The following is a 20,648-nucleotide window of genomic DNA, read 5'->3' on the forward strand; positions in this document are numbered from 1 at the left end:
TCATTGACAGGAACTACTTTGCTGGTGACACCCTTAATGTGACAGCGCATCAGCTTGATAATGGCATAATAAGAGCAGCAACAGCAATTTTTGAGTTTCGCTAGTAGCAGGTAAGGGACAAATGCGGTCACTATTTTTCTTTTATTATTCTTGCTTACTCGCGAGGACCCTGTTCGAGTGCTTTGGTTTATAATGCCGGCGGAAGCGCCATCATGCGATATTTTTCATATATCATGGACTTCCTCTTTAGTCCGAATAGATGAGTCTCCAATTAGTAGTTTGCTGAAAATACCACCGTTAGATACCGCCGTGTAGATGCTGCCGGTGAAAATACCACCGTACACGTGCATCACTGACACTTTATAGATTTAGGCAGCAGTTTTCGATTTGGACATTTAATTACAGTTCCCTAATAAGAAATCACTCACGGGAAATTCGCTCACCGCTACTTGTCTCTACGGGAAACTTGTACACTAGGATTTCTTCAGGTAACTTTATTGCTGTTTTTTGAAACTTAGTGCATGATATTTTGGTCACCAATTATACTACCTCGGTGATAATTCAACGATATACTGCTTACAGAGAAAGCTTCAATAAAAACGTTGTATTGAAGCGGAAAACTCACAAAGTAACGAGTATGTTCAGTGTTTGTCAATGTTTAATACATTGCCAGAAGCGCACATGCCACCTAGGTATAATCCAAGGCGAACTTCCTGGCAAGGCTGAAACGTTGTATTCGAGGAAGCTGAACAAAACGCTTGTGTTTTATTACTGTCATAAAGTCATCTTGTCACTGTAGAACATGAAGATTTGGCTTTGAAGTTTTTTGGTTCATAAACGCAAGGTGTGGCCTAGAAAATACTTATAAAAGCCTTGCATACTACGGAGTGCAAACAGCCACTTTTTGCGTTCGTTATGCATATACAATAACAGAGACTTCAACATAATCGGGAATTTTTATTTGCTAGTCTTCAAAGCAACTCTATACGGCCACTCCGAATCAAAGAGCGAAGCATTCACGTGGGATGGCTATATTTTATTGGCTGGCTTGCGATGCTCGTCGACACGAGCCCTCTTTGTATACAAGGTGTTTTTCTCTATGTATACACAAGCTGTCGTATTTCACATCGCAATAGGAGTAGTCGTTGTTTCGAATACTAGATTCCCAAGCGTGGAGTTCACAATCGAAATCACCTTCAAAGAGCAAAAGACACGTTTCATTAGAGCCACCCGTAGTGCACCGTTACTTCAAAAATGTACCCCAGAAATCTACAAAACACACCACAGAAGACACCACGTTTTCTGGAATGTGCCTTTTCCTGGTTACAAAAAAAACATCGTTTAAGTCTCAAATAATTTATAAATGCTACCATCAGTAGAAGAGCAGTAACCATATATTACCAAGTTTGTTTGGATTTGGTGTAAATTAGGTCTCAGGAACAGAATCTGAGCGACTGAATTCTTCATAAGCCAATTCAGGAATTGGTTGCGAAAATGCCAGATGTAAAAGGGAATACCTCTTGTATGTATCCTTCCAGTCACCCATAACCCAAAAGTAATAAACCATAAGGCATAAAACCTATTTTTGAGGTATTTCTGCTCTTTTGTTTGTGAAGCAGTCAGTTTCAGGGGAGCCTGCAACACACTTTCTCAGTTTTTGACTGTTTACATAGACGTAACGAAAATCCTAATATGTAGGCAATAAAACTTGTGCATTAAAAACATCGCAGCTGTTCTACTCGGTGGTGGTAGATCATAGCCAAGTTATTGAGCAAAAGACATAGGGTTCAAAGAAAATTATGGCGAAAGGTCTGGGCAAATGCAATGTTCTTCGAGAGTTAACGGGTGTCCAGCCTGAAGAAGGTTTTATCTGTCGGGTACAAAATATGCATGGAGCTCTAGCAGTAAATGTTGCCGTGGTTGAACCCCACAGTGAACCCAGTTTGACGAGCAAGAACTCTGTTTTTTTCCAGCCGTGCGCAGCTTGGGGTACACAATTGCATAGCGATACAACAAAAAGTGGACCCTCCGTGCCAGCCCCGCTGGGAGCGCGTACGAAGAGTAAACCCTGGATGCAACCAGCTCCTTTTTCTCACTTTTATTGGCACGCATACTTACTTTTTCCCCTGATCCCCTTCTCTGCACCCGTCCGCTTGGAACGAATGAGCGATTACACATTTTGACTGGGCATACGTTCGAAGCCCGACCATGTCTGATTCTGAAGGGGATATGACACTAGGATAAAAAGTCTTTTTGTTAGTTTCAACTGTTCTAACAATCTGGACAGTTACACTGCTCAGAAAAACGCGTTACGCTTATATTTGTAGCATTAAACAGGATGTTATTATGAAACTTGAGGTTTTTTTTTCAGAGTTAACTTCTTCCTCAGTATAACATTAAAGCAGCATTTGCAGAAGAGAGATGTAGTACGGCCTTTAATTAGACTGCCGAGGATTCTACCGCTAGGGATACGGCATTAGACTGCCTAGATTCGGCACCGATATTGTGCTTCATTTTCGGCGCTGGCAAAATAATGCCCCGCGCGTGTGTAATAATATGTACATATATATATATATATATAGGGAACAGTTGAACTTTTGAAGATGGAAGAGAACACAAGAAAACTTTGAACAAGGTAAAAGCCCGATTGTTGCCAACGTTTCAGCAAAGAGACTTGCTTTCATCAGGGCAATCTCTCGCCTGGCTGGCACGCTTTATATTTATTTATTTATTTATTTATTTATTGATACTGCGATCTTTTACAAGATCATAGCAGGGGTGGTACAAAACATGAACATCAGTGGTAACAGGCAAACAAACAATCAAAAACAAATGAAGTACAAACTTATGTAACTGATAGCTGCAGTGATTCTTCGAGACAAGAGAATCAACAAAAAGCAAGGTACAAACATAGATAACAATCATTTCTGCAGTGAATCTTCAAAAGCAGACAATGTGCTTAGGGTAACAACATCGTTATGTAGATTATTCCAATCCACGATTGTCCTAGGAAAAAAAAAATATTTGAAACAATTGGTTCGTTGCATCAATGGAGAGATAGTAAGATTGTGTCTCTGTCTTGTCGCGTAACCCGATGAAAAGTGAACGATATGTGATGTGTCAACTGCATAGTGACCTTTTATCAACTGGAAGAGAAATTTTAAGCGCAATATTCGATTTTGGTCCGGAATGTTTGGCAATTTGCTTTTCAAGAGAAGGTTTGTAATCGAAGTAGGACCGTACGAGTTATAAATGAACCTAACAACCTTTTTTTGCACCCTTTCAAGTTTTTGGATATCAGTCTGAGTGAACGGGTCCCATATGACCACAGCATACTCCAGTATAGGACGGATAATGGCATTGTAAGCGAGGAGACGAATAGTTGGTGTGGTTGATCTTAAAGAACGCCTTAGGAAAAAAAGTTTACGGAGAGATTTAGCTACTACAAAATCTATGTGTTTTGACCAGGATAGATTTTTTGTAATCCAGAGACCAAGGTACTTGTATTGAGTTACTTCTGACAGAATTGTATTGTTGGTGGAGTACTGGAACAAAAGAGGGTCTTTTTTAAGGGTAATTCTCATAAAGACTGTTTTAGCAAAATTAACAGGCATCTGCCATTTGTCACACCACGAAATTACTTTTAGAAAGTTCCGATTTAGTTTAATTTGATCGTCAACTGAGGTGATCTTTTCATATAAGACAGTCATCGGCATACAACCTAATGTGAACAGAAAGGTCAGTGACGATATCATTTATATATAACAGAAAAAAAAGAGGCCCAAGGACGGATCCCTGAGGAACGCCTGAGTTTACAGGAGCGTGTTTAGAAGATGTATTGTTTACCGTAACGAATTGACGCCTATTTGTTAGGTATGCTGTTATCCAGTCAAGGATCTTTTTATTTTGTAGAATACAAGTTAATTTGTGAAGTAATTTAGCATGCGAAACTTTATCGAAGGCTTTTTGAAAATCCATAAATATGGCATCCGTCTGCTTCCCTTCGTTAATTGCTTGAGCAAAGTCATGCGTAATTTCCACTAATTGAGTATTCGTTGAAAAGCCCCGCCTGAACCCATGTTGAACATTTGTTAATACTTTATGAGAATTAAGGAAGCTAATTATATGTTTATGAATAATGTGTTCTAGAATTTTACAAGATGTTGATATAAGGGAAATAGGGGTAGGTCCCCAGGTGAGAGGGGAGAAGGAAAGAAGGAAGTGAAATTGAGAAAGCAGATTGGTTTGGGAGTATGTCGGGGGGATATTGAGGGGCAAAGAAGGTTGTATAGTTTAAGCGGCGAAGCAGGTCACAGGAAAGTCAGCCGGTGGTTGATATTCGTGGAATTTTTGGAGAGAAAGGATGGGAGGGCGTTTGTTGACCCGCCGCCGCGCATACGGAACGGTTCTCAGAACCACCGGAAGCAGACCAGGCGGTGAGAGTGGGGTCCCTATCAGAAGCTATGTGCAAGCCTCAGGTTAAGAGAAAGGATAGAGAAGGGGGGGAAATAACTAGGTCAAGGAAAAAAGAAAAAAAGAGAGATAAAAAAACAGGGAGGGAAACCACACAAACTCACACATAAAAGAAAAAGAAAAAGCAATGACCCGGCAACTGAAATGGCACGTGTCACCCACGGCAACATTCCTGGAACAGGCCTGTCCTGAAACTTAAAAACGAAAAGATACAGTTGGAGTGACGTACGGGGCTCAACACCACGCGGAGTAAAAAAAAGTGAAAGAAAATAAATAAAATGGAATTCCAAAAGCAAAAGTTGGAGGGATGCGGGCGAGTATTAAGCTAGCCGCTAAGGAATGAAAAAAAAAAGAAATTAGGTGACCAGGTAAGGACCAGAGGGAGCGGTAATAGTCGTTGGGTAAGGTATATGAAAGACATTGCCTATTTCTGTATTCCCTTGCGATAATCACCGGGAATAAAGAAATAGGCAATGTCTTGCATATAGTATATATTTATATATATATATTGTAACGCCTCACATACTTGGACATGTGCATGACGGATGGGCAATCCCTGGGCTAGAAGAGGAAGAGGAACGGTCCTCAGGCGTGTGCGTTTGGAGCCCCGTTCGTTCCTGTGAAGCTTCTCCGTCCTGTCCAGGAAATAAACCTCCCTTTTACCGTAACAGACTTGGTGGAAGGTGCGGGGTCAACCCAACGGACAACGGCGTCACTGGATCTTCGGCGAAGCCGTCGCGTAGCTGGCCTCTCGCCCGTCCGAGAAGTCATGGCGCCCCCGGCTCAAGGCAGCTCTTCGGCGACACCGCCCGGCGGCTGGCAGCTGCAACGAGAACCACGGAAGTTTGAAGGCAAAGCGGAAGAAGACGTCGATGAGTGGCTCACCCATTACGAACGAGTGAGCAAGTACAACCGTTGGAATGCGGCAGACAAGCTTGCAAACGTCGTATTTTCCTTGGAGAAGACCGCCCTGGTGTGGTTTGACAACAATGAAGCGAAATGTACGACGTGGGATCGGCTAGTAGAGTTAATGAAGGAAAGGTTCGGTGACGCTGAATCCAAGAAGAAGCGAGCGGAGCAGACTCTTCTGCAGCGAGCTCAAGTCCCAGGGGAAAGCTGCACCACCTACATTGAAGACATTCTGCAGCTGTGTAGAGTAGTGAACGCCGAAATGCCTGAGGACGACAAGGTGGGCCATCTACTGAAGGGAATTGCTGAGGACGTGTACACATTCCTCATTAGCAAGGAGCATTTGGACACCGTGTCGGATGTAATTCGGCATTGCCGCAAGTTCGAAGCGCTAAAAAAACGCCGTATAACTCCAAAGTTTGGCCGCTTATCCAACGTAACTACTGTCGCAAGCGTTGACAGCACGTCTCCCGCTGATCTCGCGGCTACCATACGGCAAATAGTCCGTGAAGAGTTGCGACTACATGAAGACGTCCCAAGCAAGGCAGCAAGCTTCTCTGAACGCTATCTGACGAAAGAGGCTGCGTGCCGGTGCCCTTGTGTCCACAGTGAATGCATGAATCCGTCCATCAACGCTGCAAGCATTGAGCCCTACCGAGCCGCGGGAAATCTTAATGGTCCCTATCACAGGGACGCAGATTTTTGGCGGCCAGGTCGCTTTCCTCGTAATCTATATGCCGACGTATACGAACCGAATCTACAACTGGATCACTCTCACTCGAACACAGGAAACTGCGAGGTTGGCCAGCGTGCCTACCAACCAGATATGCGATATGCGTCTTTTGAACGGTCAGATACGGGACGTCGGCCGCCTGTTTGCTATCGCTGTGGCATGACGGGGCACATCCAGCGATTCTGCCGTCGTCGACGCCAGCTGCCAACATACAGGGCCCCAGACGCATACCCTCAACGTTCTTCCTACAGGCTTGACTCATCGTGGCATCCGGGAGTACTTCCGACCCCCTCCGGACAAAATGCGCAGCGAAGTGGCTCTCCTTCATCGGATCGCAGCCTGACACCACCCACAATGCGCCCGAGGAGGTCGCCATCGCCTCGCCGCCGCCCGATGTCACCACCCCCGGGAAACTAACCAGTGCGGCCGATGGGGGTGAGGTCGCTGGACCGTCTGTAATCGATAAACCTCTGCCTGTTTCTATGGACAAAAACAAAGTTCAAGTTTCGGTCGATGGAGTTTCAACAATGGCTTTAGTGGACACTGGAGCCACCGTTTCTGTAATGAGTTATGCGTTCAAGGAAAGACTTGGCCGCAAAGTAATGTTCAGCTGGGATCAGCCTCTTTCTTTCCGGGGAGTTGGTGGCGAATGGCTCCGACCTATGGGTGTTTGTAGTGTGAACGTCTCGGTGGCCGGGAAAACGTTTACAGTGGAGTTCGCGGTGCTTCCCAGTTCCACACACGACGTCATTCTCGGGATGGACTTTTTACGGGACTGTGGGGCAACCGTTGACTGTGGTGCCGGTGAACTTTCAGTGAGCAGTCTTCTCTTTCCCTTGTCTGGCGACGATTCTCCAGCTGAAGAAATTCTGATTGTTTGTGACGACGTGGTTCTGCCAGCACACACAGCATCACCCATCACGGTGACCGCTTCTGAAATCCCTGTCAGCTCCCTGGACGCATTTGTGGAGCCACTGGCCGGGAACTGTGCGAAAAAAGACATTTTGTTGCCGCGGTGCCTTATTCGCATCAACAATGGTCACACTTTATTGTGGGCGTTGAACTGCTCCGCTCATAACGTAGTTCTACCTAGAGGCATGAAACTTGCCCGTTTTGAGGCTTACGAGAGCGCGTCTGTTGCTGTGGTGTGTGAAAGTGAGCCTCAAGTTGCCACTAGCGGCGTGCCTGATTCTAAATTTCTGGGCATGATTGATAAATCCCTCTCCTCAAGTGAGCGTGCTACGCTGGTGACCGTTCTATCCCGACATGCTTCTTTGTTTGACTTCGCCCAAGACGGCCCCAACATCCGGATCCCGTCTTCACGTGCGCGTCACACAATTGAAACTGGCTCGGCACGTCCAATTCGACAAAAGCCCTACCGAGTCGCCCCATATGAACGCAAGGTTATAGCGGATCAGGTCAAAGAAATGCTGCAAAAGGGTGTTGTACAAGAGTCATCTAGTCCGTGGGCTGCACCTGTCATCCTTGTCAAGAAGAAAGATGGGTCATGGCGATTTTGCGTGGACTATCGGCGCCTCAATTCCATTACGAAGAAAGACGTATACCCGCTTCCTCGAATAGACGATGTAATTGATTGTCTGCACTCAGCGTCCTACTTCTCGTCCGTGGACCTACGATCCGGATATTGGCAAATCCCGATGGAACCTGCACACAAGGAAAAAAACGGCCTTCGTCACTCCTGACGGTCTTTTTGAATTCAACGTGATGCCGTTCGGATTATGCAACGCTCCGGCAACATTCGAAAGGTTCATGGACACGATTCTGCGTGGATTGAAGTGGGAAATTTGTTTGTGTTACCTTGATGATGTAGTAATTTTCGGGCGAACGTTCGATGAGCACAACTGCCGCGTGGATACCGTCCTGAACTGCCTGCAGAGTGCCGGCCTCGTGCTGAATTCGAAGAAGTGCCGTTTTGGCGAGCGTCAAGCGCTGGTTCTTGGCCACATGGTTGACAAGGATGGCGTCCGGCCTGATCCTCGGAAGATTGAAGCTGTCGGCAACTTCAAGCAACCACGCTCAGTGCGCGAGCTCCGCAGCTTCCTGGGGTTGTGCTCATACTTTCGTCGCTTCGTTCCTCGGTTCGCGGACTTGGCATCGCCACTTACGTACCTTTTACATGACAACGTCCCATTTCATTGGACACCGGAATGTGAGGCTTCGTTTTCTCAGCTCAAATTTCTTCTGACATCAGGCCCTATTCTGCGTCACTTCGACCCTTCCGCGCCCTCTGAGATACACGCTGACGCGAGTGGAATCGGTGTTGGCGCGGTGCTCGTTCAAAAACATAATCATGTTGAGCATGTTGTCGCCTACGCTAGCCGATGCCTGAGCAAAGCCGAGCGAAATTATACGGTAACGGAGCAAGAGTGTTTGGCAGTTATTTTTGCCGTCCAGAAGTTTCGCTCATACATATACGGACGCCCATTTACTGTGGTCACTGACCACCACGCTTTGTGTTGGCTCACTGGACTTCGCGATCCAGTTGGTCGTCTAGCCCGATGGGCCTTGCGTCTACAGGAATATGACTTTGTTGTGCGCTACAAGAGCGGCCGCCAACACGCGGACGCCGACTGCTTATCTCGGCTTCCGGCCTCTGAACCCGAAGCAGACGCTGACAACTTTGACGATTATCTGGCAGTGGCTAGCTCCAACTTTCCTGATGCTGAAACTTTCATCGTGGAGCAGCAAAACGACTCCAGCCTACAACCGCTGTTTGCAGTTGCTCATGGTCCCAATTCGTCTCGCCGCTTCGTTATGCGGGACCGGCTGCTTTGGAAGACGAACTACCTCCCGTGGGGTGCCCGTTTTCTTCTTGTTGTGCCAACACGCCTGCGCTCGCAAGTTCTGCGCACAATGCACGACGACGCTACTTCCGGTCATTTGGGAACGGCGCGAACCTTGCATCGCACAAAAGAACGCTTCTTCTGGCCGAATATGCATCGCACTGTAGCGCAGTACGTAGCCAGTTGTCAAGAGTGCCAGAAATATAAGCGCCCTACCCATGTTCCACCGGGACTTCTTCATCCAGTTGCACCTCCAAGTTCTCCGTTCGAACAAGTTGGCATCGACCTGCTAGGTCCGTTTCCGCGCTCTTCCACTGGTAATCGATGGGTCATCGTTTGCGTCGACCATCTTTCGCGATACGCGGAAACCGCGGCTGTTCCGACCGCCACCGCTGCTCAAGTGGCACTATTCATGTTGCACTTTCTCATTCTTCGGCACGGTGCTCCTCGGGTGATAATCAGTGACCGCGGTCGCCAATTCGTTGCAGACGTCATTGAAGAGCTTCTACGTCTTTGTACTTCTCGTTTCCGCCACTCCACACCATACCACCCTCAGACAAACGGCATGACCGAACGCACAAACAGAACTCTTACTAACATGCTCGCCATGTACGTCGACTCGGACCAAAAGAATTGGGACGAGCTGTTGCCTTTTGTCACATATGCATACAACACTGCGACGCATGAAACCACAGGTTATAGTCCGTTCTTCTTGCTGTACGCTCGTGTTCCTCGTAATACTCTGGACTCCATCTTGCCGTTTTCGCTTCATTGTGAGCCCTCGGTTGCGAAGACGCTGTGCCTTGCCGAAGAGGCTCGCCGCCTTGCAAGACTCCGAACTGTGGCGTCGCAGACGCGTTCTAAGAAGCGCTACGACAGTCGACACCAATTCGTCTCTTATGCAAAAGGTGACTTGGTCTTGCTATGGACCCCAATACGAAAGCGCGGCCTGTGCACTAAGTTTCTGTCACGCTACACAGGCCCATTCGTTATTGTTGATCGCTTGAGCGACGTCACGTACGTTCTGTCACGGCTCACTACGACTGGACGCCGGAGCAACAAGACGCAACTGGCTCACATCGCCCGCTTGAAGGCATTCATTCCACGCTGTGAACAGTGACTCACCCTGCGGGTTTCGTCTGTGAAGGGGGGAATTGTAACGCCTCACATACTTGGACATGTGCATGACGGATGGGCAATCCCTGGGCTAGAAGAGGAAGAGGAACGGTCCTCAGGCGTGTGCGTTTGGAGCCCCGTTCGTTCCTGTGAAGCTTCTCCGTCCTGTCCAGGAAATAAACCTCCCTTTTACCGTAACAATATATATATATATATATATATATATATATATATATATATATTCGGTAGTCGAGGGGCGGCGCTAGTTGACCGGCCTCAGAGCTCTTGTAAATATAAACCCCCGCTTTAAAAGTCGAGAGAGAAGCCGCTGCGGGATAGCGTAATTGGTTAACGCACCGCACCGGTTATGCGGAGATGTGGGTTCGAGTCCCGCTCCCGGAAAAAACGGCGGATTTTTTCTCGACTTATATTTTCGCTTATTTATCAATGAATCAAAGAAACGTGACAAGCACACGTCATTCGGCCCTATTAAATATTTCGAAAAAAGCCGAATAGCACTGGCAATGACGACTGCAACCTTGATATGTATCTTTACCGAGTCCCTCGTCCCGTATCTCTCTGTTCTGCTACATGCATTACGAGGCACTGGCTCCAGCAGTTCGGATATGCCAATTGCTAACCCCGACCTCCGACCACGTTCTACGTGGCGGCCGCTGGGAAAGAAGACGTTCTACGTCTCCCGCGGTAGTCGAGGGGCGGCGCTAGTTGACCGGCCTCAGAGCTCTTGTAAATATAAACCCCCGCTTTAAAAGTCGAGAGAGAAGCCGCTGCGGGATAGCGTAATTGGTTAACGCACCGCACCGGTTATGCGGAGATGTGGGTTCGAGTCCCGCTCCCGGAAAAAACGGCGGATTTTTTCTCGACTTATATTTTCGCTTATTTATCAATGAATCAAAGAAACGTGACAAGCACACGTCATTCGGCCCTATTAAATATTTCGAAAAAAGCCGAATAGCACTGGCAATGACGACTGCAACCTTGATATATATATATATATATATATATATATATATATACAGAATTAAGTGTTGGCAGTAAAGAAAACCTCGGAAAGCAAAGGGGAGGATGTGGTAGGTCATTGGAAAGGAAGAAAGAAAGTGGAGAAAAAATGCCCGCCAGGTGGGATCCCAACCCACAACCTCCCCCTTTGCTTTCCGAGGTGTTCTTCACTGCCAACTCTGATTTCCGTGTTATTTTCAACGAGCCCATCATTTCCTATGCTGATTATATATATATATATATATATATATATATATATATATATATATATATACAGTAAAAGAGAAGACTAAAGGGTAACGAACGAACATGTATTAACGTTTCGGCTTAGGCTAGCCTTCGTCAGAATAAAAAACTGATGGCAAGCAAACTGGCTTATAAAGCAGCAGGAGCCAATGACGGTAAATATGGTGGCACGTTTTGTGTTGGGCAGGACGACAACAGTTGATGAACGTTTGATTAACATTTGATTTAAGATCAAGGCTAACAGGACTTCTAAGTGCCAGGTCGTGTACACTGGCAAGAAACAATGACAGGTGTACAAAAAATGTAGATAGAGTAACGGGAAATGGGTGTGGGAAAAGGGCAGTGGATGAAACACAAACGTTCTAGGGAACAGCGGAGTCAGCATAAAATATATACAATGCAGAGCAGCAAAAAAGAGAAAAAGATGAAACAGTAACATCGGAACATTCAGCCGGTCTAAGGAATACAGTATAGATAGCATCACTTGTGAGACTAATGCCGAAGCTAAGATGTAAGAAATGGTAAAAAATGCTCATTTAGGACCCGCGCACACCCACATACACGCGGGCCAATCTAAACGAAAATATATCTACGAAAACAGCAGTAAAAAGGTTACACAGACGCGATCAGTGCGACAAGAAAGCCAGCACGCCAACGCTCTCATTTAAACCCGATTTCATAGATTTGAATTTGTGAATGAGATACGATTCCCTGACTTCTCTATCATGATGTGAGCGGACACCAGATTCAATGATTGTTGCTTTTATTTTGTTAAATATATGACCAACTACGTTGACATGTTGGGACAACGGCAGGTTCGGGAGGGTGTTAATATGCGTATGTGATTATTAAAACGAAGTGGAACAGATTTGGGTCTTTCCAATATACTGAAGCCGCCATTCGGTACACGTGAGCCGATGAATCACGTTTTCGGTTTCGCAAGTGAAATTGCCTTTTATGTTTAGTGTGAAATTGGAAGCTGGACTGCTTGGTGTGGCAGTTGTCGTCATTTGGGCACAAATTTTACATCGCGGTTTTTGGCAGGGTTGGCAGCCAATGAAAGATTGGCGAGTGGTCTTAGCCGAAGTGAGTGAATCGCGTAGGTTCGCTGATCGTCGATAGACTACGCGAGGTGGATCTTAAAAAATGCGTTGGATCCTCTGGCTTTGCATAAGTATGTTATAATGCTTCTTGAAGAAGTTATGTTACTTTAGGGGCTGAGGATGAATAACTGAGTACCAGATTAGTGGTTTGCTGAGTGCGAGGCTGTGTCATTAGCAGTAAAAGTGCGTTGCGATCAAGCATGCTTGCTCGTGTCACTGCATCGTCAACAATCTGCGTGGGGTATTTTTGCCTGGTCAGGTCACAACGGAGTACTGCGCAGTTTTAATTGAAGTCGGATTCTTGCGAGCATATCCTTTAAAAACGAACCGCTTGGCTGTAAGGTATACTAGTTTTATTATGTTTTACATGACTGCTTTTGAAGTGGAGGTACTGATGGCGGTCTGTGGTCTTTCTATAAAGATTTATAGTTAGTTTTGCATCCTTAACTGTCACTGTGACGTCAAGAAAGTTGATTACTTCAGCCGAGTATTGGTGCGAAAACGAGATACGGTGGTGGCAGTTGTTAAAACCAGAAATGGAAGAGAGAAGTTCATGTTCGCCATGTTGCCAAATTAGAAAAACGCCGCCTATAACGCGTTTGTAATTAAGGGCTTAAGAGCGCATTTATCCAGGTATGCTGTTTCGAGAGAACACATGAAAATATTAGCCTAGCGTGGTGCCACCCTCGTTCCCATTGAAGTACCGTTTATCTGAATATAGTGCGCACTATCGAATGCAAAGTTGTTGAGTTCGACAATCAGTTTTAACAACGTTGCTGTGTGCCACCATCAATCGGACTTGATTCGCAGAAGGCTTCATAGGTTTCAACGACCGCTTGTATGCGATCGCAGTGAGGTATATGAGTGTACAATGAGGGTACGTCCAAAGTCACGATCAGCGAACCGGGTGGAATTCCAGAATACCAGTCTAGAACCCACGACCGGTCTGGAGGTCGTGGGTTCGTATCCCACCTGGCGGGCATTTTTTCTACACTTTCTTTCTAAATTCTTTATCTATTTCAATGACCTACCATATCCTCCCCTTTGCTTTCCGAGGTTTTTTTTACTGCTAACCCTTATTGCTGTCTTATATATATACTCCCCCCCCACACACACACATATATATATATATATATATATATATATATACATATATATATATATATATATTTTGCTTTTCCCCTGAGGCTTGCGGATAGTTTCTGATACGGATCCTACTCTCACCGCCTGGTCTACTTCCGGCGGTTCTGAGAACCTTTCCGTATGCCCCGCGGTGGGTCAACAAACACTCTGTCATCCTTTCTCTCTAAAAATTCACTGAATATCAACCCCCGGCTGACTTCCCTGTCACCTACTTCGTGGCTCAAACTATACAACCTTCTTTGCCCCTCAATATCTCCCCCGGAGGATGGCGGAGAAATTGTACTTGAAAAACTGGCAAACCTGTATACGCAATGCCTAATGACCGCATTGGTACCGGAATCTTGGAAGAACGCGAACATTATCCTAATCCATAAGAAAGGCGACATGAAGGACTTGAAAAATTGCAGGCCGATCAGCTTACTGTCAGTCGTCTACAAGGTATTTACCAAGGTAATCGCTAACCGAATCTTTGCAACCTTAGATTTCAGTCAACCTAAAGAACAAGCAGGGTTTCGTAAAGGTTATTCAACAATGGACCATATTCACAAGATCAATCAGGTGATAGAGAAGTGCGCTGAGTATACTGAACCCCTATATATAGCCTTCATAGATTGTGAGAAAGCATTTGACTCGGTCGAAACCCTAGCAGTCATTCAGGCATTACGGAACCAGGGGGTAGATGAGCATTATGCAAGAATACTAGAGGATATCTACAGTTGGTCTACAGCTACCATCATCCTCCATAGGGAGAGCAGTAAAATACCTATAAGGAAGGGTGTCAGACAAGGAGACACAATCTCTCCAATGTTATTCACAGCATGCTTACAAGAAGTATTCAGAACGTTGGATTGGGAACAGGTGGGAGTAAGGGTTAATGGAGAATACCTCAGTAACCTCAGATTTGCTGATGACGTTGCCTTGCTAAGTAACTCGGGGGACGAATTGCAAAGCATGCTTTCCGCACTGGGCGAACAGAGTAGAACCGTGGGCCTGAGAATTAATATGCAGAAAACTAAAGTAATGATCAATAACATCGGGACAGCAAAGCAGTTTGAGATAGGTGGCGAGGCAGTGGAAGTGGTAAGCGAATATATCTACTTAGGCCAAGTTGTGACCCCGGATCCCAACCATGAGGCAGAGATAATTAGAAGGATCAGAATGGGGTGGGGTGCATACGGCCGACATTCTCAGATAATGAATAGCAGCCTACCATTGTCGCTGAAGAAGAAAGTGTATGACAGCTGCATCTTACCGGTACTCACCTACGGGGCAGAAACTTGGAGGCTCACTAAGAGGGTTCAACTTAAATTGAGAACGACTCAGCGGGTAATGGATCGGAAAATGATAGGTGTAACATTAAGGGACAAGAAGAGAGCGGAGTGGGTCAGAGAGCAAACTGGTGTTAAAGACATATTAGTAGAAATTAAGAAGAAGAAATGGACGTGGGCAGGGCATGTAATGCGAAGGCAAGATAACCGCTGGTCATTAAGAGTAACAGAGTGGATCCCTAGAGAAGGCAAGCGTTGCAGGGGGCGGCAGAAAGTTAGATGGGCAGATGAGATCAAGAAGTTTGCGGGGATAAATTGGTCACAGTTGGCACAGGACTGAGGTAATTGGAGAATAATGGGAGAGGCCTTTGCCCTGCAGTGGGCGTAAATAGGCTGGTGATGATGATGATGATGATGATCTCCCCCGACAAAACTCCAAAACAAATACGCTTTCTCAATTCCACTTCCTTCTTTCCTTCTCCCTACTCACCTGGGGACCTACCCCTATATAAAGCGTGCCAGCCAGGCGAGAGATTACCCTGACGAAAGCAAGTCTCTTTGCTGAACCGTTAGCAACAACCGTGCTTTTACCATGTGCAAAGTTTTATTTTCTTGTGTTCTCTACCATCTTCAAAAGTTCAACTGCTCCCTATATATATATATATATATATACATATATATGTGTGAAAAAAAAATACCGATTCGGTTACTGTTCTGGTTCACGCGAAATCATTTCGTATTTCGTTCCGGTTTGAAAAAATCACGCACTGGACCGGTTCAGGAGCTTCAACACGTTCGCGAACTGGCTCGATGAGTTGAATTATTACTGAAATTAGAAAAAACACCATTTAGTAGTTTCAAACAACAGTCAGATAAAAAAAAAAGAGAATTTAAAATTCTGCTGTTGCCCAAAGGCGGTGGCGAAATTGCAAAGCAAACTTCAAATAATTACGATATATTAGAAAAAAATGATGTGGCGACGATTTACTACGTACTTTCTCGCTCAGACTTTATGTTCTCCTAGCGACTATGCATAAAGCCACCGCCAAGAGATATAACGATGAGATATATTTTCTGCTCATTTCTTCTTTGATAAAATCCCAATCGTCAGTATGAAATCGTCCATCACGCTAACCTTGAAGCCTTAAAATTAGGCTTGCGTACTACCGTTTTCAAATACCAGCGCTTAATACCAAAGGCACACATTTTTTTATTTGTAACAGAACAGAAATATCCTACAACAGGCGCATCAATACTACAAATGAATTATATTGTTTGGTCACCCTGAATGATTTGCTAGCTGTCACCTGATCGAATGTGTTAGCCACACTTTTGTTAAAAGTAAGCTTTAGTGAACGCTGAGTGCTGTGTCATTGCTCTGACCACTGCAATTCTGTTTGCGATAGCTAAAACGAATGTGTGCATTACAATCAGTATGTCCCCGTACAGCCTCTCCCGCGGCCATCATTCCGTGTGTTACATTGCGTTATCTTATAACAAATTATGCTATTACAAAATAAAGGGAAATTTGACGCGCCGAGCAAGAGATGGGACTTTTTTGGGTTGACCCTTTTTAATTAGTCCACAGCAGTCTTCCCTTCCGGGACGGGTAGCAGTAGAAGTAATGTAGGGAGAGTTTTTAACTGGGCTAGTTGGTTCATTGCATGAAGTTGAACAGCGCAGATACGGGACTGAGTGAAGAGGCGACAAACACGGGCGCTGTGTTTTTCCCGTGTTTGTCGTCTCTGCACCCAGTGCCGTGCCAGCGCTGTTCTACTTCATGTAATGTAACGAGTTGGAGGTCAGTACAAGTGCACCATCCAAAAAACGCAGATCTGAAAGAGAGGAAACTGCAGAAAAAGCAGAAAAGATGATCGCTGAGCGAATGGGACCTTGTGAGGTACTGGCCTTCCCTTCTGCACGTTTCATCTGCTTTATGACCGTTTCTTCTTGCAAGACAAGGTCAAGGGCTGCACTTTTTTGCCAAGGGATTAAGTGCGGACCTTAAGAGTTCTTCCTGACATATCTTTTGTTATTTTTATCTGTAAAAAACGGACCTTGTCGAATGTACTGTGCTAAAAAACTGACCCCACAATTCACTTCCTTCGCATTGATGACAGGTTTGGTTGTGAAAGGCAGGGAAAAGAAAAGTATAGAGCAATATTTCGCGTTTTGGTGCTTTTTGTACTTATTTGGTTTTAAATATGTTTTGTATAACATTTTAAAACAATCTGATTCGTCTTTGTTGTTGTTTTTCGTGAAAACACATTTTAAAAAACCTGGCGCACTTGATGCCCCGTGCGGTATCTCTGCTCCGAGGCGCCGCGTAAGATGCAGGCTGGCAGACGTATTTTAACCAGCTGGTGATATTTAACGCGGATCATATTTTAGGTACATGGAAGTTCTCCATTTCCTTATACTTCAGAAAAACTGTATTAGGGAAGCGGATCGAGGCCACTTCTGGTCAGCAGCAAACGGCTTAGCTACTGAGCAGCTCCTGTGGTCACAGTTGTCGAGTATTAAAAATTTGCAGGTGTCGGACATTTTGAACAAATTATGAAATGCAAAAAGTTCTGCAGCTGGTAGCTCCAACTAAGTCGCAGAGAGGGAAGGGCAAAGTCGCTTTACACCCCCTGCAAGCTGCGGAGAATGTTATTTTGTTTAGTCAGCTCGAAATACGGTCGCGCTTCGAGCAGCAACAGACATTGCTTTATTGGTGCTCATTCATTTACCCTGATTTTACAGAGTGTGATACCGTTCAATTAAATGGAGGGGGAAGTGCGCGAACTGGTACGAAGTTGATGGTACGTGAAAGAAAAAAGGCCTGGATTGCGTTAACGGTGCAGTATCAACAACGGAGTGTCGAACCGTTCCGGCATGAACCGGTAACCGTTATTGCTTTTGTTTTGGTTCAGTTCCAATTTTCGTTTTCAGTTCGGTTCCGGTTCCGGTTCGACACCCTAATATATATATATATATATATATATATAGTGAGCACCAGGGATGTGCATTGAGACTGTTCCCCGTGAACCTGGCATCATCATCATCCATTCTGGTCACCAAGGGGTATGCTCCTCAATCACTCACAGCTAGCCGCCCATTGTGATTATCATCTGCGAATAATCATCTTCATCGTAGGTTAGGCCTCCTCGGAACGGTCGGAGTCAGCAACTAATCAACGCGGCCTCAAGGAACAACCCGTCTCTCTCAAGTGGTAGAGGTGCGGGGTAGAAGCAACCTCCGACCTGAACGGAGCTCCAGTGGCGCGACTGCGAGAGGTAGACAGCGGGACGAAAAGCACCCTCCACCACCACAATATATATATATATTGAGAGAGACAGAGAGAGAGAGAGATAGGGAGCAGTAAAACATTGAAGATGGTAGACACCACAAGAAAAGAAAGACTTCGAACAAGATAAAAGCACGATAGTTGCCAACGTTTCAGCAAAGAGATTTGCTTTCGTCAGGGCAACCTCTCGCTTGGCTGGCACGCCTAATATAGGGGTAGGTCCCCAGGGGAGAGTAGGGAAGCAAAAGAAGGAAGTGAAATTGAGAAAGCGGATTGCTTTGGGATTATGTCGGGGGAGATATTGAGGGGGAAGAAGGTTGTATAGTTTGAGCCGCGAAGTAGGTCACAGGGAAGTCAGCCGGGGGTTGGCATTCCGGGAATTTTGGAGAGCAAGGATGAGACGGTGTTTGTTGACCCGCCGCACGGCATACCGAAAGGTTCTCAGAACCGCCGGAAGCAGAACAGGCAGTGAGAGTGGTGTCCTTATCAAAAACTATCTGCAAGCCTCAGGTCAAAAGAGAAGGCAGAGAAGGGGGAATAACTAGACCAAGGAAAAAAAGAAAGTTGAAAAAAGAAAAGACAAAAAAGAAAAAAAAACAGGGAGGGGAACCACACAAACCCTAACAAAAAAGAAAAAGCAATAACCCGACAATTGAAATGGCACCTCTCAGCCAACAGAAATATTCCTGGAACAGGTCTGCCCTGAAACTCAAAAAACGAAAAGATAAAGTTGTAGTGACGTAAGGGGCACAAGACGAATCCGGCCAAAAAAACAAGAGAATTAAAAGAATTAAAATGGAATTCCAAAAGCAATGTTGGAGGGAGGCGGGCGCGTACGAAGCTGGAAGCAAAGGAATGAAAACAAAAGAAATTAGGTAACGAGGTAAGAACCAGAGGGAGGGGTCATAGTCTTTGGATAAGGTACATGCAAGACGATACCTAATGCTGTATTCCTGGTGAATATCGCAAGGATTCCAAAGACGATAAATATATATTTATATATATATATATCTATTAAGGAAATGAGTGGCTCATTGAGGAAATAGAGAAAGATAGGTTGGCAGTCTATAACGCCATAGGAGGCATAGGGGTGTGGTTAGGCTATTTTGTTTACTCCGGTTAATGAAGTTCACATTTTTTTAATATACGGAAGAAAGAAAGAAAGAAAATCACGCGCCCAGAGTGGGGACAGAACCCATCCCTTTCTATGGGTTCGGCGTCGGTTCGGTCCCCACTCTGGGCGCGTGTTTCTCTTTCTTTCTTTCTTCCGCATATTTAAAAAAAAGTTAACTTCGTTAACCGTAGTAAAAAAAGACCCTAACCACACCCCTATGCCTCCTTTGGCGTTGTAGACTGCCGACCTATCTTTCTGAACATTATATATATATATATATATATATATATATATATATATATATATATATATATATATATATATAGTAAAAAATGGGTATAGCTTCTAACAAAACGGTTTATTGCTCGCCGTTTCGGTCGCATGCCGGCCTTTCTCAAGACGTTTCAAATTTCTGTGCACGTATGTATAAGCTCGTCGTCCAACGACGCCGAAAAAAGAAAGAGGGGGACTTGCGGAGCAAAGCAACAAGTTAACAACAAACACACTCTCGGCGAGGTGAGGTAAAAGTTTACAAAAGATAGAGAGAGAGAGAGAGAGAGAAAGCAAAAAGAAAGAGAAAACAAAAACAAACCTAAACATGCAGAGGTGAGAGAACCATACACAACTCTTTCAAAACGCTGTCCTCTATCGTTTGTCACATTGTAGAAAGGGTGACAGGTAGGGCCCGCTTCAGAAGGAGGGCCGCTCTGCTCAAGAAACAAAAGAGAAAAGCAGTAACAGCGACGCTCTCACACCATCACTGGGGGCACAGAATATCAATGGTCACTGACATTCCGGGAAGAGTTGACAGGAAGCGGTCAAAGCCGCACACATGTTTAAGTGACGCCAACCCTCCAAACAAATAGGAAGGCTCGCTAAGAGTGCAGGTACGATCTCTGCAGTGTGGTTAAAACATGCGCGATTCCTCCGACCGGCAGGACGGGCGGGCGGAATTCATCCTTCTTAGGTCTATTCTTCTTCCCTGTCCGGGCAGCCAACGGGGTCGTTCCTGGCCATGAATCAAGGAAAAGGTGCTTAACTAATCCTCTACTAGCACTTTGTTAGAAGCTATACCCATTTTTACTATTTGTTACAGCAACCTACGACAGCCCTTCTCGTAATCTATATATATATATATATATATATATATATATATATATATATATATATATATATATTTATATATATATATATATATATATATATATACAGAAAGAAATGCCGCCGGCAGTCTACAACGCCAAAGGAGGCGTAGGGGAATGGTTAGAATATTTTTTTACCATTAGTGAATTTATTTTTTTTATTAATTTACGTAGAAAGAAGAAGGAAATAAAGAAGGAAAGAAAGAAGAACACGCGCCCAGACTGGGGACCAAACCCACGCCTTTCGAAAGGCATGGGTTCCGTCCCCACTCTGGGCACGTGTTTTTC

General features: G+C 45.1%; 1 long non-coding RNA gene across 1 annotated transcript in view; it reads right to left on the reverse strand.

The window, feature by feature from the left end:
• Window positions 1-937: 937 nt before the first annotated feature.
• The window catches only part of LOC144153730 (uncharacterized), a 175,587-nt gene continuing 155,876 nt past the window's right edge, over window positions 938-20,648 (reverse strand). Inside the window, exon 5 of the long non-coding RNA XR_013319364.1 lies at window positions 938-1,194. This is a non-coding gene — a long non-coding RNA (uncharacterized LOC144153730). The remainder of the gene's footprint in view (window positions 1,195-20,648) is intronic.

This window comes from Haemaphysalis longicornis, unplaced genomic scaffold (genome assembly GCF_048455015.1).
Source record: "Haemaphysalis longicornis isolate Haplotype H1 unplaced genomic scaffold, Haemaphysalis longicornis Haplotype H1 scaffold_9, whole genome shotgun sequence".
Lineage (NCBI taxonomy): Eukaryota > Metazoa > Arthropoda > Arachnida > Ixodida > Ixodidae > Haemaphysalis > Haemaphysalis longicornis.